Below are 19,847 nucleotides of genomic sequence, written 5' to 3' on the forward strand. Positions count from 1 at the left end.
TGTTCCCATTTATGTGGCCATCATTGACAAACAATCTACAACTTTAACTAAATTAACCATGTCAATATCACAGTCTTTTTCAAGATGTGCTAGTTCAGTAGCTGGAATTACAATAAAAAATTGAAACGTTAAGAATGTAAGCTGTAATGGGCATTTTAAAATGCTGAATCAGACACAATGAGATAGACCCGTCTAAACCCACCATGCTTGCAATGAGCTAGCTGCAGTTAAAAAACAACAAGCGAGTTAACATGCTTAATTAACTAAACCTGGCGATATAAAATATAATTGCTAAACTGCGATACAGAACAGTCAACTAAAGCTTCGCGATAGCAAAATAATGTTGTATTTTCATCAACTTACCGAAAAAAATCCTTCCGAAACACCGAGAATGAACTACGTCCAATGCTGGAGCTGCTGGTGTTTGGAACTATTAGCAGCTCCATGACCCACGTGACTTCATTCCATTCTTTCTGTAGAAGTCAATGGGAGTGTTGCAACTCTCTTTTTCTATGGCGCTGGTAGAAACTATCTGCTTTCATTTCCTCCAGGTCCTGCGCTCTGAATCTTGTTAGGCTCAATTTTAGGTCTTCAGGAAGGTACAGCCCACTGTACACCAATACATATGACTACAGAGTAGCATTTGCTAATTCAAATACTGTAACACAACAGTAAAATCAATGCTTTTAATTTAATCTGAACAAAAAAAAAAAGTCTTATTTTTGCCTGATTTTCCTGCTCAAACAGGCTGTGTTAATATAGACTCCCCAAGTACTAATTACTCTGTTTCCCCCTCCTCTCCTAAACAAAGCCTCAAACTGTCACTGGATCCAGGCCATTGCAGCATATTGGTTATGCTGCTAATACAGACCTACGGGTTCATTCAATTACAAATCCTTGTCGAACTCTACTTGCTGGAGCCACTGTGCTGGCCATGATTTATTTACACAGACTATTTGTACAGAACAAATTTAATTATGTGCACTCTCAACAAATGGTGCTTGGGTAACGGCTGGTCATACAGCCTTCAACAAAAGCCCAGCTCCGTTTAACAGAAATATGAGAGCCAATAAGCCAATTTCTGTGAAATTATTACAGACATACGTTGTGATACAAGTCATACACTGCCAATGTGTTTTGCTATTTAGTTTGCATGCAGGAAACCTGCAGGACATTCCAACAAATACAGACTGTGTTCTACATGTATTCTCTATATGTCTAGACTAAATGTTGGGAGCAGCGAACAGCGGCCTTTTCTTCAAAACAAATATCCTGGCAGAGATAAACTTCCACAAACCCTTATGGTACCCTGTGTTATTGTCTGATGAAACCAAAGTTTGATGTTTTAGGCCATATTTGATGTGAGAACAAAACTGAACAACACAATACTCCCAGTAAACAATGGTAATGGCAGCATCATTCTTTAGGGTTACTTTTCTTCAAAAGGAACATTTTTTATTCCAATTTCATGAAATTATGAGCAGTTCCAAGTAGCAGCCAGTTTTCACCAAAAACCTTCAGGCGTCTGCAGAAAAAGAGACCTGGAGCATCACAGTGAATCCAAGCATACACCCAACTCCACAAAGGAAGGAGTTTGTGAGAGGAGAATTAAAGTTTAGAATGGCTAACCATGGTCCCGAGGTAAAACTGACAGAAAATACTTGAGGTGACTTGAAAAGGGCTGTGGACAAAACATGCTCTTTTATTAGATTTGGAGAAAGTAGTGTGGCTAAATAAAGCAGAGTCAAGATGTGGCATGTTGGTAGTCTTCTACTAAGACTGAACTGATTGGTGGTTCAACAAATAATTAGAGTATGCTTAATTAAGCAACCAGTTCATTGCATCCTTTTGTCTTCTCCGTTTCTCTCCACAGATTTCCCTGGGCTTCATTTTTTATATCACACTAACCTGCTAATCACTCTGCAGAAAACCTCACAATTCTCAAATAAAAAGCAGCCCATTAGCCAAGTCTCATGTGTTTCTTCACTCTCTTGAAAGACAAGGACCACAACATACATTGAAAAACTGGGGGTGAGATGCTCCTTATTATGTGGATATCCCACAGGTCCTGCCAATGCTGCAGCAGGCAAAAGGACAGTCAGGTTGTCCCCCAAAGCAATTTAAACGTCTGGAGCTCAATTGTGAAGCTTCAAAGAACATGACCAAGGATGAGCAAATTGCACAGCTGGCTCTTTAAACCCCTATAAAATGTTATGCAAAGATTTTAATGTGTCAATAGAGGGAGGGTAGAGACGGATACATTAAATCAAAACACAAATGGTATTCATGCAACTGTAAAATGTCTCCTGTTCAAATCTCGTTTACTTAAGATCACTTCTGGTCTGCTTCTACTAAGTCATATCTGCCACAATCAGAATGACAAAACCCAAAAGGAGATTCATCGGCTGTGAAGAGAGAGGAGCAGACTTGTAACCTTAACTAAGCTGACAGGTCCTTGGCTAATTAGGAACAGATACAGAGAAAAAAAGAAAGAGAGGGATGGGGGCTGGTGAAAGGGGGTTAGATTCACCCACAGGACAAGGAACGAAAAATGAAGGCAAAGAAATGATGCACTGAAAATCCCCAATCTACTCACATGTAACAGCGTCCTTAAAATAAAGACACAAAAGACAACTACTTGTGTGGCTACTGTTAGAAATTTTAAAGTGGTCATCCCAAAGCCACTCAGGCCCCAATGATGCTGAGATCAATCATTTAAATGCCAAACACCAGGCAGAGCCAGGCAGCTGCTCAGCTTCTAGTGGCTGTTACATACAAACTAAAACAAGGGACTTGGTGAAGCCTACAGAGCATAGAGGCTAACATGTGTGTGAATAACCAATAAGGCTATGGTTCACTTCTATTAACACTTTTTCATATGGGCCACATAAGCAGTCATCCTGGGGGCAGAGAAAGCATCTGATAAAAAACTACTTAAAAATGTACCTACAAATGTTTTCTATTGCTTTTATGCACATGGACTCTATGGTGGGATGGAGCTTCCTGCATGCTGTTGAGAACAGGGAGAGTGTTTTATGAGCTTTTACAGGTACTGCTGTTGCGATAATTAATCTGAGAATATTATTTAATATTTAATATTAATATTTTAATATTTTATCAAATAATATTTCGGTGTGTTAAGGGTTGTCCTGTGAATACCAGCCTAGTAAGGCAGTGGTGATAGGACAAAATAGAAAGGTGTGAGACAAGCTCTGACATTATTGAACAGCATAAACTCTGAACACACATGGAATTAATTCACACAATTTCTTAAAATACAAGAATTTATTAACAAACATAAGTCAACTCAAAGTCAAACATATTTCAATTAACAAATTCTTTACTATGCTAAAACAATCCAACTAAACTACCAAGCAGAATTAAAGAATAACGAAAACTAATGGACTATGTACAATATAAACAAGTTGATTAAAGATGATGGAAAATTATGACCAAAAGAGTGATGCAACATTACCATGCAATGTTATTTATGTTTGAGAACCAAGGATTATCTTGAAGAACCTGGAAGTGAAGTTAAGTTAGTCTTGGAACTAACTTAGAAAATAATCAGCAAACGTTTAGACAACCATTCACAATGCAAGATCAGATAAAATATTATTTTAATAAAATAATGTTTTAAAGAATGATCTGCCGAATAAAACCAACCTTCTGGATGACCATTTCTCAACAGTATCTCATTAGCTGCCTTTATTTATTAAAATAATATTTGAAGAAATAAGACAAATCTTTCTGGAGAAATGGGGCTTAATGGTGTATACTTAGTTATCAGATTTAGTAAAATGATGTTAGGGACACATTATTTACTGGATTGAAAACTAACAACCTTTCTGTTAAATATTCTGTAGCAGCAAGCATGTGTTCTTACCGGTTAGCCTTGAGCTAACAAAAGAAGCGGATAGCTTGGCACCAGAAACAAACACATACCTTTAAAATACCTCGGTTAATATAAGGGTTAAAATACGTTATGATCAATCTTCTGTGTTTAAAATCACCCTTGAAGTAATGTTTGACTTAAATTTAAAAACACAAACACGGAACACAAACAGGGCACCACACGGGTTAACACTGGGAGACCGCGTCTTTGCAGGGGCTTCTCTCGAACACCGTTTGCTTCTGCAGGGCTCAGAAAGAAAGTCAAGCAATGCTTGTACCTTAATTACCCCCGTTCATGAATGAATACCGGATGCACAAACAGCAATTCATTCCTACTTAACTTTTGCATATGATCGCGTGATCTTATGACACCCTTGGATCCAGTTTGAAGAGTTTATGTCTTTTTATCAGCAAAAAGACCTCAGCTCGCTTGGCCTGCTCCTATCCCGATGGTCAACTGGCTTGGAGAGAAAGACTTGTGGGAAGGAGGGGTGTTTTATGCGGGCAGTGGCATCATGGGAAGTCCTCTGTTACCCCCCCTTCCCCCTTCTGAAGTTGTGCTGAAAGTGTGTTAAATGCAATTTATTTTAAAAATTTCAAAATTTAAGTTAATGTTGAAATCCATGGCTGTGAGTCCCAACACGTCACTGCATTTTACCCTGTCCCAGATTTGAGATGATTTCTTGAATTTTGATTGGTCATGGGGGGCTTACCCAGGTAACTACCACTGCCTAATATTTGTTTGTTAATAAAAGCTTGTGTCAGTGGTGGAACTATGGCCAGGTATTATCCCTTCTTGGAAACAGCTGCGGCTTGGAAAGCAGACCTCTGGACCCATTTCTGTCATTCAAAGCAGAAAATTGCTCACAGCCAAAGAGAATTCACTGGGTGTTTATTGATAAAACATCACTTCAGTAGGAAAAGCAGAAAATAAATGTCAAATATTTGGATGACTGTCTCAGTTCTGGTCAGATGTATGGCAAATAAAAAAAATCATCTCAAACAATTGGAGTCATTGAAAAATAAAGCGAATCCCCTGAGAATTTTTGAGTTTTAATCTAAAAATGACCTGGGTTTTAAAAGGTGAAAAGGCCCATGAAAAGCCGAATTAACTCACATACACAAGTTGGCTTTAATAAATCATGATTGGGTGCATGGTCCTTGGTTCATGTTAATCAGATCCTCACTTAATATGTTTACAAATCGGCAGACGCTGCTGCAGCCACATTCATTTATCATGTAGGAGCATGATTAATTTATTGATCCATCCACAGATGAAACATACTGGAGGCATACAGGTCACTAAACCTTATTTTCCTCCACCAGCTATGCTGTCACCAATGATGCAGCATTGACAAATAAACACATGCTATGCAGACCATAGAAACTTACAAATGTTGGTGCCTGAAAACATTTTTTTGGAACTAATATACACAAGTTACCATTATCTGTATCATCAGAGGCATCAGAGCTGCTCCATCTGATGCCTCATAGGAAGGGCTTAATGGTAACCCCAGAGTAACCTTATGTTGTTCATAAGCATCATCATAAATGAAGAAGACCGTATAATTTGGCTGAAGGGGGAAAACATTTGATACTGCCAGGTGCATTGAGCAGTTGACTGCAGCAATTCCTCATTCTTAGCAAGGAGGTGGTGACTGTGGAAAGAAACAAACTTTGAGTGGAACCCAGCTCAGTTTGAGGGGCCATCTGCTAGGCCCGACCGGGGAGTGAGGGGACAGAAAGCATTGCCACGGTAATTGACCCAGTGCTTCTGACACTATGATGTCAGCTTATTATTATAGTGACAACTGACACCTCATACTGCTGCCGTCTTATTGTGAAGTCATGGATTAAAAGGGACCAGTTTTAAAACTGGGTCTTTGTCACCCTGACATAATTGTGTTTGTGTGTACAAGAAAGAAACTGCATAAACGTATCAACATGTCACCTAAAACAACATCATTATTTGGTAGCGCAGCCAAAAGCAGTGTTTATGGGCAGTGTTTGATCACAATTACAGCCTAGCCGTTTGCTTGTTGTGAGCCCAGTCTCATTTGCACTGCTCGTTTTCATTACAGAAAGGAGCAGACTGTGTCTGGGTTTCTACCTTAGCTCATTACTTGCTGATCACTTACACAACTAGCTTCTTCAACACAATACTAATTTGTATAATGGCTTCATGCTAAATTGCTTTGCTTCCTAGATGCAGCCTAGAAAAAGGAATGCAAGGGTGAGAGAGAGATAAGGACAATGGCTTAGGAAATGTAGGACACTGAAACAAGGAGGGAGAAAACCTTTTGATCATTTGCTGTGTCAAAGTCCAAAAGAAATATTCCTGTTGCCAAGTTGTTGATGGATGAGCCTTTCACTCAAACCTCTGCTCTGTTGGTCTCTATAATAAGTCATTACTCAGACATCTATTGGAAAGCTGGCAATGAAAATGAATGAAACGTCTGTGGATCCTATTAATTAGGCAATGTCTATTAGGTTGTGGTGGCAGCTATATTACATGCAAGTCTAATATAATCAGTCAGAACTCAGTCTCACATGAGCACACAGGCCTTTTTTAGTTACACCTAGCCAGAACTGTAAACTGCATCTGTTCTGAAGGAGACATACAATCTCCTTTTAAATCACAACTCAAGACTACTCATGTCAGAATGCTAATATCTGTGAAATACTTTGTTTAAACTAAAGCTACTCACAGTTCAAAAGCCCTCTCGCATACGGCACCTTGTAAAATGATTCAACCCTGAAAAATATTTTCATACTTTTTAACTTACGACAAACGTCAATATGTGTTACTGTGTTTATGCTATAGGTTGGGTTATGTTTGATCTAAACTATTCTATTGTAGCTATGCTTGTAAGTCTAGTGTTATTGTTCTGCTGGAAGGTGAACATCTGCCTGAGTCTAAAGTCTCCCCAGCTTCTAGCAGGAGATGTTTCCTTCTTCTTATATTTGCTAAGTTATAGGTAAAAGTAGAAGAAGAAAGTTCTACAGGATAAGATAGTTCTTAGAAAGGTGTGCTGGTCCTCAGTAGCCAGAATACACTTACACATTGTATATGTAACATAGCTGTATGCTAACATGCAGTGTTTAGCATGGAAGAAAAAATCCAGGACTTGGTGAGATACAAGTAAATATCTATTATGAAAGCTGTTTCTTGCTACAGGCTATTTGTCATTAAATACATGATAGCTAAATGTATATCATGGCTTAACATTCACACCAAATATATACTGCTCAAAAAAATAAAGGAACACTCAAATAACACATCCTAGATCTGAATGAATGAAATATTCTCATTGAATACTTTGTTCTGTACAAAGTTGAATGTGCTGACAACAAAATCACCCAAAAATCATCAATGGAAATCAAATTTATTAACCAATGGAGGCCTGGATTTGGAGTCACACACAAAATTAAAGTGGAAAAACACACTACACGCTGATCCAACTTTGATGTAATGTCCTTAAAACAAGTCAAAATGAGGCTCAGTATTGTGTGTGGCCTCCACGTGTCTGTATGACCTCCCTACAACGCCTGGGCATGCTCCTGATGTGGATGGTCTCCTGAGGGATCTCCTCCCAGACCTGGAATAAAGCATCTGCCAACTCCCGGACAGTCTCTGGTGCAACGTGACGTTGGTGGATGGAGCGAGACATGATGTCCCAGATGTGCTCGGATTCAGGTTTGGGGAACGGGAAATGTGGCCAGTCCATAGCTTCAATGTCTTCATCTTGCAGGAACTGCTGACACACTCTAGCCACATGAGGTCTAGCATTGTCCTGTATAATGAGGAACCCAGGGACAACCGCACCAGCATATGGTCTCACAAGGGGTCTGAGGATCTCATCTCGGTACCTAATGGCAGTCAGGCTACATCTGGCAAGCTCATGGAAGGCCGTGCGGAACTCCAAAGAAATGTCACCCAACACCATTACTGACCCACTGCCAAACCGGTCATGCTGAAGGATGTTGCAGGCAGCAGATCGCTCTCCACGGTGTCTCCAGACTCTGTCAGGTCTGTCACATGTGCTCAGTGTGAACCTGCTCTCATCTGTGAAGAGCACAGGGCACCAGTGGCGAATTTGCCAATCCTGGTGTCCTCTGGCAAATGCCAAGCGTCCTGCACGGTGTTGGGCTGTGAGCACAACCCCCATTTGTGGACGTCAGGCCCTCATACCATCCTCATGGAGTCGGTTTCTAACCGTTTGTGCAGACACATGCACATTTGTGGCCTGCTGGAGGTCATTTTGCAGGGTTCTGGCAGTGCTCCTCCTGTTCCTCCTTGCAAAAAGGTGGAGGTAGCGGTCCTGCTGTTGACTCGAACCCAAGTTTAATTCGATGCATGTTTTGAATGATACAAATATCCATGGAAAAACAATTATACAGCAATTTACAAAATAATTTATTCTTTTTGCAAAATAAAATTACTAGACAAAAACAAATATCCTTCTGAAATAACTAAACCACTATTGAAAAGACCTCGGCCCTGCTTAACTTAAAACAATATAAAAAAGCATAAGAGTATAATGCAAAACACTTTCGTAATAGTGTATTTAGTGCAAACAAAAAGTCTGTAGAAAAGTTGTAAACATAAACACTTGTGCCTTAAAGGCCATGACTGTACAGGTGTAGTGAAAAAAATATTGAACTAGTGAACTAAAAACTGCAGTGCTGAATTATGTGGAAACAACCAATTTTTTCCATTTATATTTCATTTGAGCTCTTGCTGCTGCAAGGAGTTGTTTGCTTTTCAGGACTACCGAGTAAAACTCTGAGCAGGACATTTCATTAATTAGACTGACAATTAGCTCACTGCTCATTAGCTCACTTCTCTAATTCTGTAGAACATTTGTTCCTCACATCAGTCCACTTATTTTTCATGATGGAGAAAATATTTTCCACAAGCCCACTAGAAGAAGGGATGCTAAGGACAAAGGGTACAATAGCCTGGATGTTGGGGATGTCAGCTGCCTGAAGAACTTGCATCCACCTCTCTGCTGTTCCACTGGACTGACACTTCGCCTTTTCCCGAGAGACTGTAGTGAGGCACTCTGTCTGTCTGTCTGTCTGTCTGTCTGTCTATTAGGGTTTTTATGACTTTTTATATTGTTTATCACTTGTGTCTGATCTAAGTGCTTTCTTCCCCCACATGTCATAGACAAAGAGATAAGGGTGAGTTATGCTATTATCAGCAACATCTAGGGACTGGCACCAATCCTCACTCCTTTCTCTAAAATCAAGACACATGAACCCTAACCTTTCTGACCCCTCACACACACACACACACACACACACCTTGAATGTTATTTGAACTGTGTGTGAGCAAGCATGTATAAATAAAGAGGGAGGAGTGTTAATACTTTGTAGTTTTGCACTGCAGAGTGTGACCTACCCTTGCTGCAAGTAAAACTGACTCTGTGTCGTTCCTTACCTCTGAGTTGACAAAATAATACCTATCATTAATTTGGTCCTTCGGAGCCGGATATTATAAGAACTAAACTGATTTTATCTTTATTTGCAGTGACTGGCGGATCTCCGGGAACAGCCTGACGTCGAGTTAAGCGCTGCCGCACAGCCGCATTTAGGCCTGGTGGCTGAAAGCCCTGGTGTGTGACGTTCGCATTTGGCCAGTGGATTATTGTCTTACTCGGCGCCGGGTGACTCTGGAGGTCCGACAGAGTCACCTAGAAGTCAACTCCGAGGTGAGACAGTTTTAAAATATAGTACATGAGATAAGAGTGAGTGCTATATAAATGAAAGAAGAAAAGTATTTACAAGTCGTTTGGTAGTGTCTCGCCGAAAGGAGACTGCATTGGAAAGGTGTTATTTCGCCACAAAGAAATAGTAATAAATTTAGGTAGTTATCTTGCCGTAAAGAGATTAAAAACAACTAGGTGCCGTAAAGTGAACTGGATAATTTGGTTGGTAACATTCCGCCGGAAGGGAATGAAATTAAGTGTTAAATAATAAAGGGAGCTCATAAACTAAACTAGATCGACCATACATATTGCTGAAGGGACATAAATATGTTAAAATACTAACTGTGTGACTGTGTTGTTTTGTGTGTTTGGAAGACTAAGCATTTTGGAAGAATCTTAGTAGGATTCTGCTGGTCTTGTGTTTTCTTTTGCCCAGAATAGAAAGACGTATTGGTGATTCTTGGAGATAAAGGTTGGGTTTAATCCCAGAAAATTAACACCGCTGCGCATTAGTCGCAGTAGAAGGGCGTGTCAATATCCTTTCCTTGAATCTCATGCCAGTGAACTTCTATCTGGGACATTTATAGTATTGTGAACTAAAATTAAACATCATGGGGAAGAAACAAAGTAAACTAACTAACTTAGAAGGGAATGTAAAGTTTATGGACAATTATGTAAAAGGAGCAGGTATGATGTGTCATAGATGGAACAAAAAACATGGTTTCTTGGGTAAACTAAATATTAACGATATCTTAAAATTGCAAAGGGATTTAAGATTAGAAATAACGAATACCAAGAAACCAACTAAAAAGGAAAAGAGAAAGGTTGAGTATACATTTTCAGACAAATGGCTGGAACAAAGTAAATTAAGAAACATTCAGAGGCAAGATAAGGAGGAGAAGCGACAGGAGAAGCTGACAGCTGCAGTCTTGGTGCGCCCACATGAGGAAACAGTGGTCACATCCAGACAGCGAGGTGTTCAGCCCCCTGCCGTGCAGGAAGCAGGACAAGAGGCTGGAGCACAGCAAATTGGAGGAGAGATAGAAGGAGCTGTTCCTAAAACTCCTATAAGTAAGCAAGAAAAATTAAGTAATCCTTCTAAAACAGAAGAACAGAGCTCTTCTAGTGAGCCCTGGTCTCCTAATTCCTGGTGGGACACAGGAGTGCGAACTAGGAGTCAAAATAAGAAAACTACCCCCAGCATATACCCAGGCGAAGCGTTAATGGCTCATGAACAGCAATTTCATCCATCTGAAATACATTTAGAGGGAGACACATTCCCTCTAGTTGAGGTAGCAAATCCAAACATAGCCGCCAACTATTCTAGTATATAGACCATGGACACAGGAAGACAGAACTGCTGCTTTAAAAGGTATCCCATCGATACAAGAAGGTGTGGAAGAATTTCTAGACGCTATTACAGAACTCAGAGGAAGTTTTCATCTTAATGGCAGAGATGCTCCAGTGTTTTACCCAGCTGTTTGGCCACCGCTGGTGCAGAGTAGCAGGAGGTTTCACTGGATGCAATGATAATGGTGACATACTAGCACATAATTCACTAGATTTAAGGAACGCCTTACATTTACTCTTTGAAAGAATTCAAAGAGTTTATATACAGACAGCAGATTATGGTAAAATCTCACAATGCAAACAGAAGGAGGAAGAGGACCCACAAGATTTCTTGGATAGGATGAGACGTGTTTTTAGAGCAAACTCTGCTATACCATATGATGAAGCAGAGGCAGGAGCCTATCAGCAACAGTTGAAGAGAGCCTTTTTGCAAGGCCTTAAAATTGAACTCAGACGGTATATAGATAAACACTGGGTTCATCAAAATACAGGAACTGTTACACAAGCTTTAGAATACGCGGAGCATGCTCATAAAACACAACGAGATAGGAAGACAGATACATTTGGAATGCAAGACAGTTTAATGGCTTTGCATCGCTCAGGGGCAAGCGGGCAAAGAGGACGGAGGGGATTTAGAGGTCACAGGGGAGGAGGAGGAGGGCCACGACACAGTTACACACAGAGCAATGTGTGTCTGAGGTGTGGGAAAATAGGGCATTATGCTAGAGAATGTAGGACAATTTTACAAAACCCTGGCGCAAAAGATGAAAACTGCTGGATCTGCAATGAGCCAGGACATTTTGCAAGAGAATGTAATGAAAAGCGGGTGTATAACACCAACTCTACCCAGAATTGACAATTAAAGCCACAGCCCCCACCTCCTCCCCCACTAGCAGAGAGAAACAGTAGTGAAATTGAGGAAGTTGATATACAAACCGCATTAGAACTTATAGCACTAAGTAGGACGCAAGATTTGCCATATAAAAACATCATAATAAATGGCAAAGTATATAGCTGTTGATACAGGGGCATGTAGAACTGTGCTAACTAAACCTCCAACCGGAATAAAATATTCTAGCACCGCAGTGCATGTTAGATCAGCAGCTGGCACATCAGAGGTACATTACCTAAGTGCACCAGTAACAATAACAGAACCTGAGACAAAACTTACTTGTCGGGCTCCCGTTCTGATAAGTCAAAAATGTCCAGTAAACCTGTTGGGAAGAGATCTTATGCAAAAGTTGCATATAAATATAGTATCAACAGAAACAGGTATGAAAGCTGTAGTGGAAGAAGATGCCCTAGTCCTAAATGAACTCTTACAGCCACATTATTACTGGTCCCTCGATCTAGGCCCCACACCAACAGCTCGAGAACTGCTGAGAAGAACCAGAGAAAAACAAACTTCCCAGGAGACACAGTACATGCTAGACGCTGAACTCCATGTAACCATGAGATATAAAAATACTGCAGGGCCAGATTTTCAGTATGTTCCTGTTTTTCACAGAGAAAATAATCAGACTGTTACCATACAGCATCTGTATGTTGACCCCAAAACAGGGAAATCCTCCACCTCAATCATACTGTCAGGAAGACAGCTTCAACAGTTTAAAGGCAGTACACCTCATCTGTCATTAACTAAACCCATGGGGGGTCAGTGGAAAGAATTAGAAAACTTTATATAGCGTGCTGAAAGAGGGAGATATGAGGCATTAACAAGTTCTGACTGGAAAGTAGATTCTAACACAGAAATCTGGAAACTCACTTTAGGGTGGATAGTCAAAGTTCATCCAAAGACACATTTGGATGAGGCAAAGTGACGGATACAGGGCCTAGCTGAAAGCAAAGAGAGCAACAGGCACCATGCCTTAGCTGCTGTCCCACCTGAACTGTGGTCCCAATCATCGACTGATGTAGGACTAATAAAGGGGTTTCCACCATATAAGGTTAAATTAATATCTGAAGAACAGCCAGTAGTTTGCCAGTATCCCTTGAAACCAGAAGCTGAAGAGGGTATTAAGCCAGTAATACAGGATATGTTGAAATCAGGAATATTAAGGGAAGCACCTGATGCTACAGGGGTTGGACAATGAAACTGAAACACCTGTCATTTTAGTGTGGGAGGTTTCATGGCTAAATTGGACCAGCCTGGTATCCAGTCTTCATTGATTGCACATTGCACCAGTAAGAGCAGAGTGTGAAGGTTCAATTAGCAGGGTAAGAGCACAGTTTTGCTCAAAATATTGTAATGCACACAACATTATGGGTGACATACCAGAATTCAAAAGTGGACAAATTGTTGGTGCACGTCTTGCTGGCGCATCTGTGACCAAGACAGCAAGTCTTTGTGATGTATCAAGAGCCACGGTATCCAGGGTAATGTCAGCATACCACCAAGAAGGACGAACCACATTCAACAGGATTAACTGTGGACGCAAGAGGAAGCTGTCTGAAAGGGATGTTCCGGTGCTAACCCGGATTGTATCCAAAAAACATAAAACCACGGCTGCCCAAATCACGGCAGAATTAAATGTGCACCTCAACTCTCTTGTTTCCATCAGAACTGTCCGTCGGGAGCTCCACAGGGTCAATATACACGGCTGGGCTGCTATAGCCAAACCTTTGTTCACTCATGCCAATACCAAACGTCGGTTTCAATGGTGCAAGGAGCGCAGATCTTGGGCTGTGGACAATGTGAAACATGTATTGTTCTCTGATGAGTCCACCTTTACTGTTTTCCCCACATCCGGGAGAGTTACGGTGTGGAGAAGCCCCAAAGAAGCGTACCACCCAGACTGTTGCATGCCCAGAGTGAAGCATGGTGGTGGATCAGTGATGGTTTGGGCTGCCATATCATGGCATTCCCTTGGCCCAATACTTGTGCTAGATGGGCGCGTCACTGCCAAGGACTACCGAACCATTCTTGAGGACCATGTGCATCCAATGGTTCAAACATTGTATCCTGAAGGCGGTGCTGTGTATCAGGATGACAATGCACCAATACACACAGCAAGACTGGTGAAAGTTTGGTTTGATGAACATGAAAGTTAAGTTGAACATCTCCCATGGCCTGCACAGTTACCAGATCTAGGCGAGTCAGGAAACGTTTTCCTCCACCAGTATCCCGTAGTGACCTGGCCACTATCCTGCAAAAAGAATGGCTTAAAATCCCTCTGACCACTGTGCAGGACTTGTATATGTCATTCTCAAGACGAATTGACGCAAAAGGAGGTCCTACACCATACTAATAAATTATTATGGTCTAAAACCAGGTGTTTCAGTTTCATTGTCCAACCCCTGTACATGCAACACACCTATCTTTCCAGTGCAGAAAGTCAGCACAGGAAAGTGGAGGATGGTTCAGGATCTTAGACCGATAAATAAAATAGTGTGACATGTGGTTCCAGACGTCCCGAATCCACATACATTACTGCATTCATTAAGTCCAGATAAAAAATATTTCTCAGTGGTAGATCTTAGCAATGCTTTCTTTACAGTACCACTGCATGAAGAGTCACAGCATTTATTTGGCTTTAAGTTTAAAGGGAAAAAATACACTTACACCAGACTACCACAAGGCTTCAGTGAAAGCCCACATTTATATACACAAGCCTTAAGATACTCTATGAGCACCTGTGAGGTGCCTGAACATAGTCAAGTCCTGTTGTATGTAGATGATATTCTTATAGCTTCAGACACTCAACAACACTGTGAGGAAGCTACTATAACAGTTTTGAAACATCTCTACCAGACGGGGCACAAAGCCTCTAGGGATAAACTGCAGTTTTGCAAGGAGAAAGTGATTTATTTGGGACATATGTTATCACAACATGGTTGTTCACTCCTAAGTAGTAGAAAAACAGCCATACAAGAAACCCCAAAACCACGAACTAAACAACAAATGATGTCCTTTCTGGGACTGTGTAATTTTTGCAGAGAATGGCTACCAGACTATGCAGCCATTGTACAACCCTTGCAATCTATGATCTATGGCAAAGACATGACATTAAAAGACAAAATCACATGGACTAAGGAAGGAGAAGTAGCATTCACAGAGCTAAAAAATCTGCTTCAAACAACAGTCACCTTAGCTCTGCCGGATTATAGCCAGCCTGTCACACTTTGTGTAGATGCATGTAAGGGTTATATGAAAGCTGTATTAACCCAACCATTTGGCTCCAAAAACAGACCTTTAGCATTTTATTCTAAAAAATTGGACTCTGTGGCATCTGGATCGCAGCAGCAGAAGCTGTGAAGCAGACAGCTGAAATTGTGTTGTGCCACCCGCTCACACTGAAAGTTCCTGATTCAGTGTCACTTATATTGCTACAAACTTCACTTCCTTTCTTGACTCATGCAAGGCATATTACGTTGACCTCATTGTTACTTTCACAACCAAATATAACTCTGCAAAGATGTGGTCCACTAAACCCTAGCACATTAATTCCAACAGCAGAAGATGGGAAACCACATTCTTGCAAAACAAAGGTTGAGGAAGATACAAAACCTAGGCAAGATATCTCTCAGACACCTCTGGAAAACTCACAAATAATCTTTGTAGATGGATCAGCATCAAAAGATGAATATGGAAAAAACAGAGTTGGTTATGCAGTAACCACTGAAACTAAAATTATAGAATCACAGACCCTACCCCATACATGCGCAGCACAGACTGCAGAGCTGTATGCTGTTATCAGAGCAAGTGAACTATATGAAGGAAAATTCCTAACCATCTATACAGACAGCCAATATGTATTCGGTTCTGTTCACCATTTTGCTAAAATATGGGAAAATAGAGGGTTTAAATCATCAGCTGGAACAGAATTGACACATTTTAATCTGTTAAAATGACTGCTGTTAGCTATCCAACTACCTGCAAAGATAGCACTTTGTAAATGTAAAGCGCATCAAACTGATGAAGCCATGGAAACAAAGGGGAACACCTTTGCTGATATTTATGCTAAAATAGCTTCGAGGCTTCCCCTCACTTTGAAAATGTCAGATCTCTTATTTATAGATACAGATGTGCTGAAAGATTCACAACAATCTGCACCAGCTGCAGAAGTTAAATTTTGGCTGAATAGAGGGGCCATAAAGAAAGATGACATTTATCATTTGGGAAATAAGCCAATATTACCAAACATTTATACAAGACGGCGGCCCATGCGACACACGGGGTTTCCCATGTGTCGAGAGGGGGAATGATACACTTAGTAAATCTACATTTCCATACCATATATTTTTCTGACTATGCAAGAAACTTTTGTAGATCATGTATTATTTGCTGCAAACATAATCCACAGGGGAACATGAGACCCAAAAGAGGCCAGTTCCCAGCAGCAATCCATCCCTTTCACACGATACACATGGATTTCATAGAGTTATCATGGTCAGGGGGAAAGAAATATTGTTTAGTGGTCATAGATGCATTTTCGAAGTGGGTTGAGATGTATCCTGCAAAACACTGTGATGCGCTCACCATGGTGAAGAGTTTAGTGACACATTACTTCCCTACATATGGTATCCCACAAATCATAAGATCAGATAATGGGACTCATTTTGTAAATAATGTAATAGAATTGTGCTCTAAAGCATTAGGGTTTCAGTTAAAAAACCATTGTTCTTACCACCCACAATCTGCTGGGCTGGTTGAACAAACAAATGGAACAATAAAAAATAGATTAAGGAAAACAATGGATGAAACAGGGAGGCCATGGCCTGAATGTCTATCTCTGGTTAAATTATGGATGAGAATAACTCCAAATCAAACTGGTCTCACTCCATTTGAAATAGTACATGGCAGACCTTTTCCATTGCCATCAGAAATGGATGACATAGGAAAAGCACAGCAGGAAACATCATTAGCTGAATGGATGAATAAGATGTTACAAACAAAAGAAGTACAGTTGTCCAGTAGTCTGCCAGTAAATTCTGCTCCGATTTCACAGGAGAACCTGAGGCCTGGGGACCTGGTCCTGATTAAGACACTTCACAGAAAGAACTGGAGCACCCCCTGCTGGAGAGGGCCATACCGTGTTCTTCTGACCACACCAACAGCTCTGAAAATCGCAGAGAGACCATCCTGGATCCACAAGAGCCACTGTAAGCTAATATCACCGTTACAGGAGCCAAACCAACCGACGGGGTAACAGGGGAATGACCGGGTACAAAGGGGTTTGATCCATATGGTCTAACATCTCAAACCGGCGAAGAAAACAACTGACCTGTGCCCAATTTAGCATGGCTTTCTGTGACGTGTGGACAGGACTGATAAGCCTGAGCTTAAACCAGGTAGCAGGGCTCTTTCTCTGTTTAAGACAGGATCCACAGGATGTAACATCACACGAGAAGAGATGGACAAGATGAACACTGGACCCAAAAAGCAGATGATTATGATGACATGTTGTAAATGAATATATCTTCAATGCCTGAGTGTATTCATACTTGTACTTCATAAAATGACCTTATAGCAGAAAATCGAAAGAAGTTGCTGTTTAAGTGAAATGAGAAAAAGTGCAATGATGATATAAACAAGGCTTGTTTTAATTCTTTTATTTTTTATTATTACATTTTGTGTCTTTGCTTTATAATATTGTTTCACTCTGCCATGATTGGTGGTTGCCTATGGTGGAGGAACCGTGTAAGTGTTTCCCACAAAATAATCTGTTTTCCGTCCTGTGGGTTTGTGCTTACACAGAGTGTTTCATTTTACATGTATTTACTCATGACTTATTCGTGATAAAACAGGGGGGAACTGTTAGGGTTTTTATGACTTTTTATATTGTTTATCACTTGTGTCTGCTCTAAGTGCTTTCTTCCCCCACATGTCATAGACAAAGAGATAAGAGAGAAGGGTGAGTTATGCTATTATCAGCAACATCTAGGGACTGGCACCAATCCTCACTCCTTTCTCTAAAATCAAGACACATGACCCTAACCTTTCTGACCCCACACACACACACACCCACCTTGAATGTTGTTTGAACTGTGTGTGACCAAGCATGTATAAATAAAGAGGGAGGAGTGTTAATACTTTGTAGTTTTGCACTGCAGAGTGTGACCTACCCTTGCCGCAAGTATAACTGACTGTGTCGTTTCCTTACCTTTGAGTTGACTAAATAATACCTATCTATCTATCTATCTATCTATCTATCTATCTATCTATCTATCTATCTATCTATCTATCTATCTATCTATCTATCTATCTATCTATCTATCTATCTATCTATCTATCTATCTATCTATCTATCTATCTATCTATCTATCTATCTATCTATCTATCTATCTATCTATCTATCTATCTATCTATCTATCATGAGAGCACAGTTGTAAAAAAGTGGGACAACTTCGCCGAAACACGTTGTTTCAGCTTTCACGGTGTCCATAGATCTCCTGCGGCGGAAGCACCGTGCGCTGGTTACGAGCACTGAACAAACACGGGCCTTTTTTGTTACGTAAGCGGCGAGGAGACGCTGGGGAAACCGTATCTGATGGGAAAATGTGAATTGACGTAACACCTGTATCTATCCTTAGCAACGATACTTGCTGGCCAATGAGATGAGTCGAAATATTCTGTCAGCTCATTGGTCACAGAGCAGGATATGGCTGGTAATGGATTTACCGTAATGTTAAATATAAAGCACCCCATCATTTATTAATTCTATTGACATTTTAGTGAAGATTTTTGATCCACCTAATAATACGGGACTACGTGCGTCCCGTTTCAGCTCAATACGGGACGCATACTTTTTATTCTAAATACGGGACGATTCCGTTTTTCAAGGGACGGTTGGCAACTCTATCCCCACCTGCAGAACCCCTGCAGATTTCCCCCTGTTGTCTATTTCATTTCCACAACAGCATGTGACATTGATTGTCAATCAGTGTTGCTTCCTAAGTGGACAGTTTGATTTCACAGAAGTTTGATTTATTTGGAGTTATATTGTGTTCTTTAAGTGTTCCCTTTTTTTTTGAGCAGTGTATATCCAGAATACCTTTTATTCTTTATTTTGGTTAAAACAGTCATGTTAAACAGCACTACAGCCTAAAATTGTTTGTAATCATTTAGAACTGTTACTAAAAGATGCTTCCAGGCCTGTGAGATAGATCTCTCAGAGGCCTATGATTCACACAGAGAAGATTAAACTCTCTCAATGGGCACTTGTCTCTCCATTCACCATGCAGTCTCATTTCCCTTATTCCACAATGTAAGACAACATGGTCAACATGCCTTAAACCATTAAAACAAAACCTGCCCACATTACCATAACAATGACAGCCAGCTACTACACACAGCAATTTATTTAGTGAACTCGCACATCATTTAGGGGCTCACTCTTACTGCTGAGCCTATTAGTGCCTTTGATTAAGGAAAGCCACTCTTTGATGGGGGTTACGGGATTTAATGCTTTTCAAATTTAGAGTGAGCCATAAATCAAATGAAGAAATCTTCTATGCATGATTAGTTCATTTTTGTTTTTTAGTCCTGATTACCAATTGCTCAAAAACAACAGAATATAAAAAAAAAAAATTTAACCAAGGATTTTTTTAAAGCCAAAATTATCAATACCAAACATAGTAAAGTAATTTGCTTATGATTCTTAAAGTGAAACTAAACCGGATGTAAAAACATAACCCCGCCCCCAGACACATTTTGAAAAATGCCACCATAGTAGTGCCAAGAGACACTAAGTGCCAGGGCCAAGTGTGCGGATGAACGGAGGGGTTTAAGCGGTGGGGTAGTCAGGGGGAAGATGACAAGTTACAGCTGGCTTAATTTAACATATTAAAACATTGAGAGTCAGCAGTGTGACGCTGGTTTCGCTACGGGTAGATCTTTTGAATTGGAGGATTTTTAATCCCCCTCGTCACCGGAGGTTAAGGTAGGCA

The 19,847-nt window shown here is 40.5% G+C and overlaps 1 long non-coding RNA gene across 1 annotated transcript in view; it reads right to left on the reverse strand.

Moving 5' to 3' along the window:
• The window catches only part of LOC124857857, a 3,727-nt gene extending 3,298 nt beyond the window's left edge, over positions 1-429 (reverse strand). Inside the window, exon 1 of the long non-coding RNA XR_007035695.1 lies at positions 364-429. This is a non-coding gene — a long non-coding RNA (uncharacterized LOC124857857). The remainder of the gene's footprint in view (positions 1-363) is intronic.
• Between the last annotated feature and the right edge of the window lie 19,418 nt (positions 430-19,847).

The sequence above is a fragment of the Girardinichthys multiradiatus genome, chromosome 21, assembly GCF_021462225.1.
Source record: "Girardinichthys multiradiatus isolate DD_20200921_A chromosome 21, DD_fGirMul_XY1, whole genome shotgun sequence".
Taxonomy (NCBI): domain Eukaryota; kingdom Metazoa; phylum Chordata; class Actinopteri; order Cyprinodontiformes; family Goodeidae; genus Girardinichthys; species Girardinichthys multiradiatus.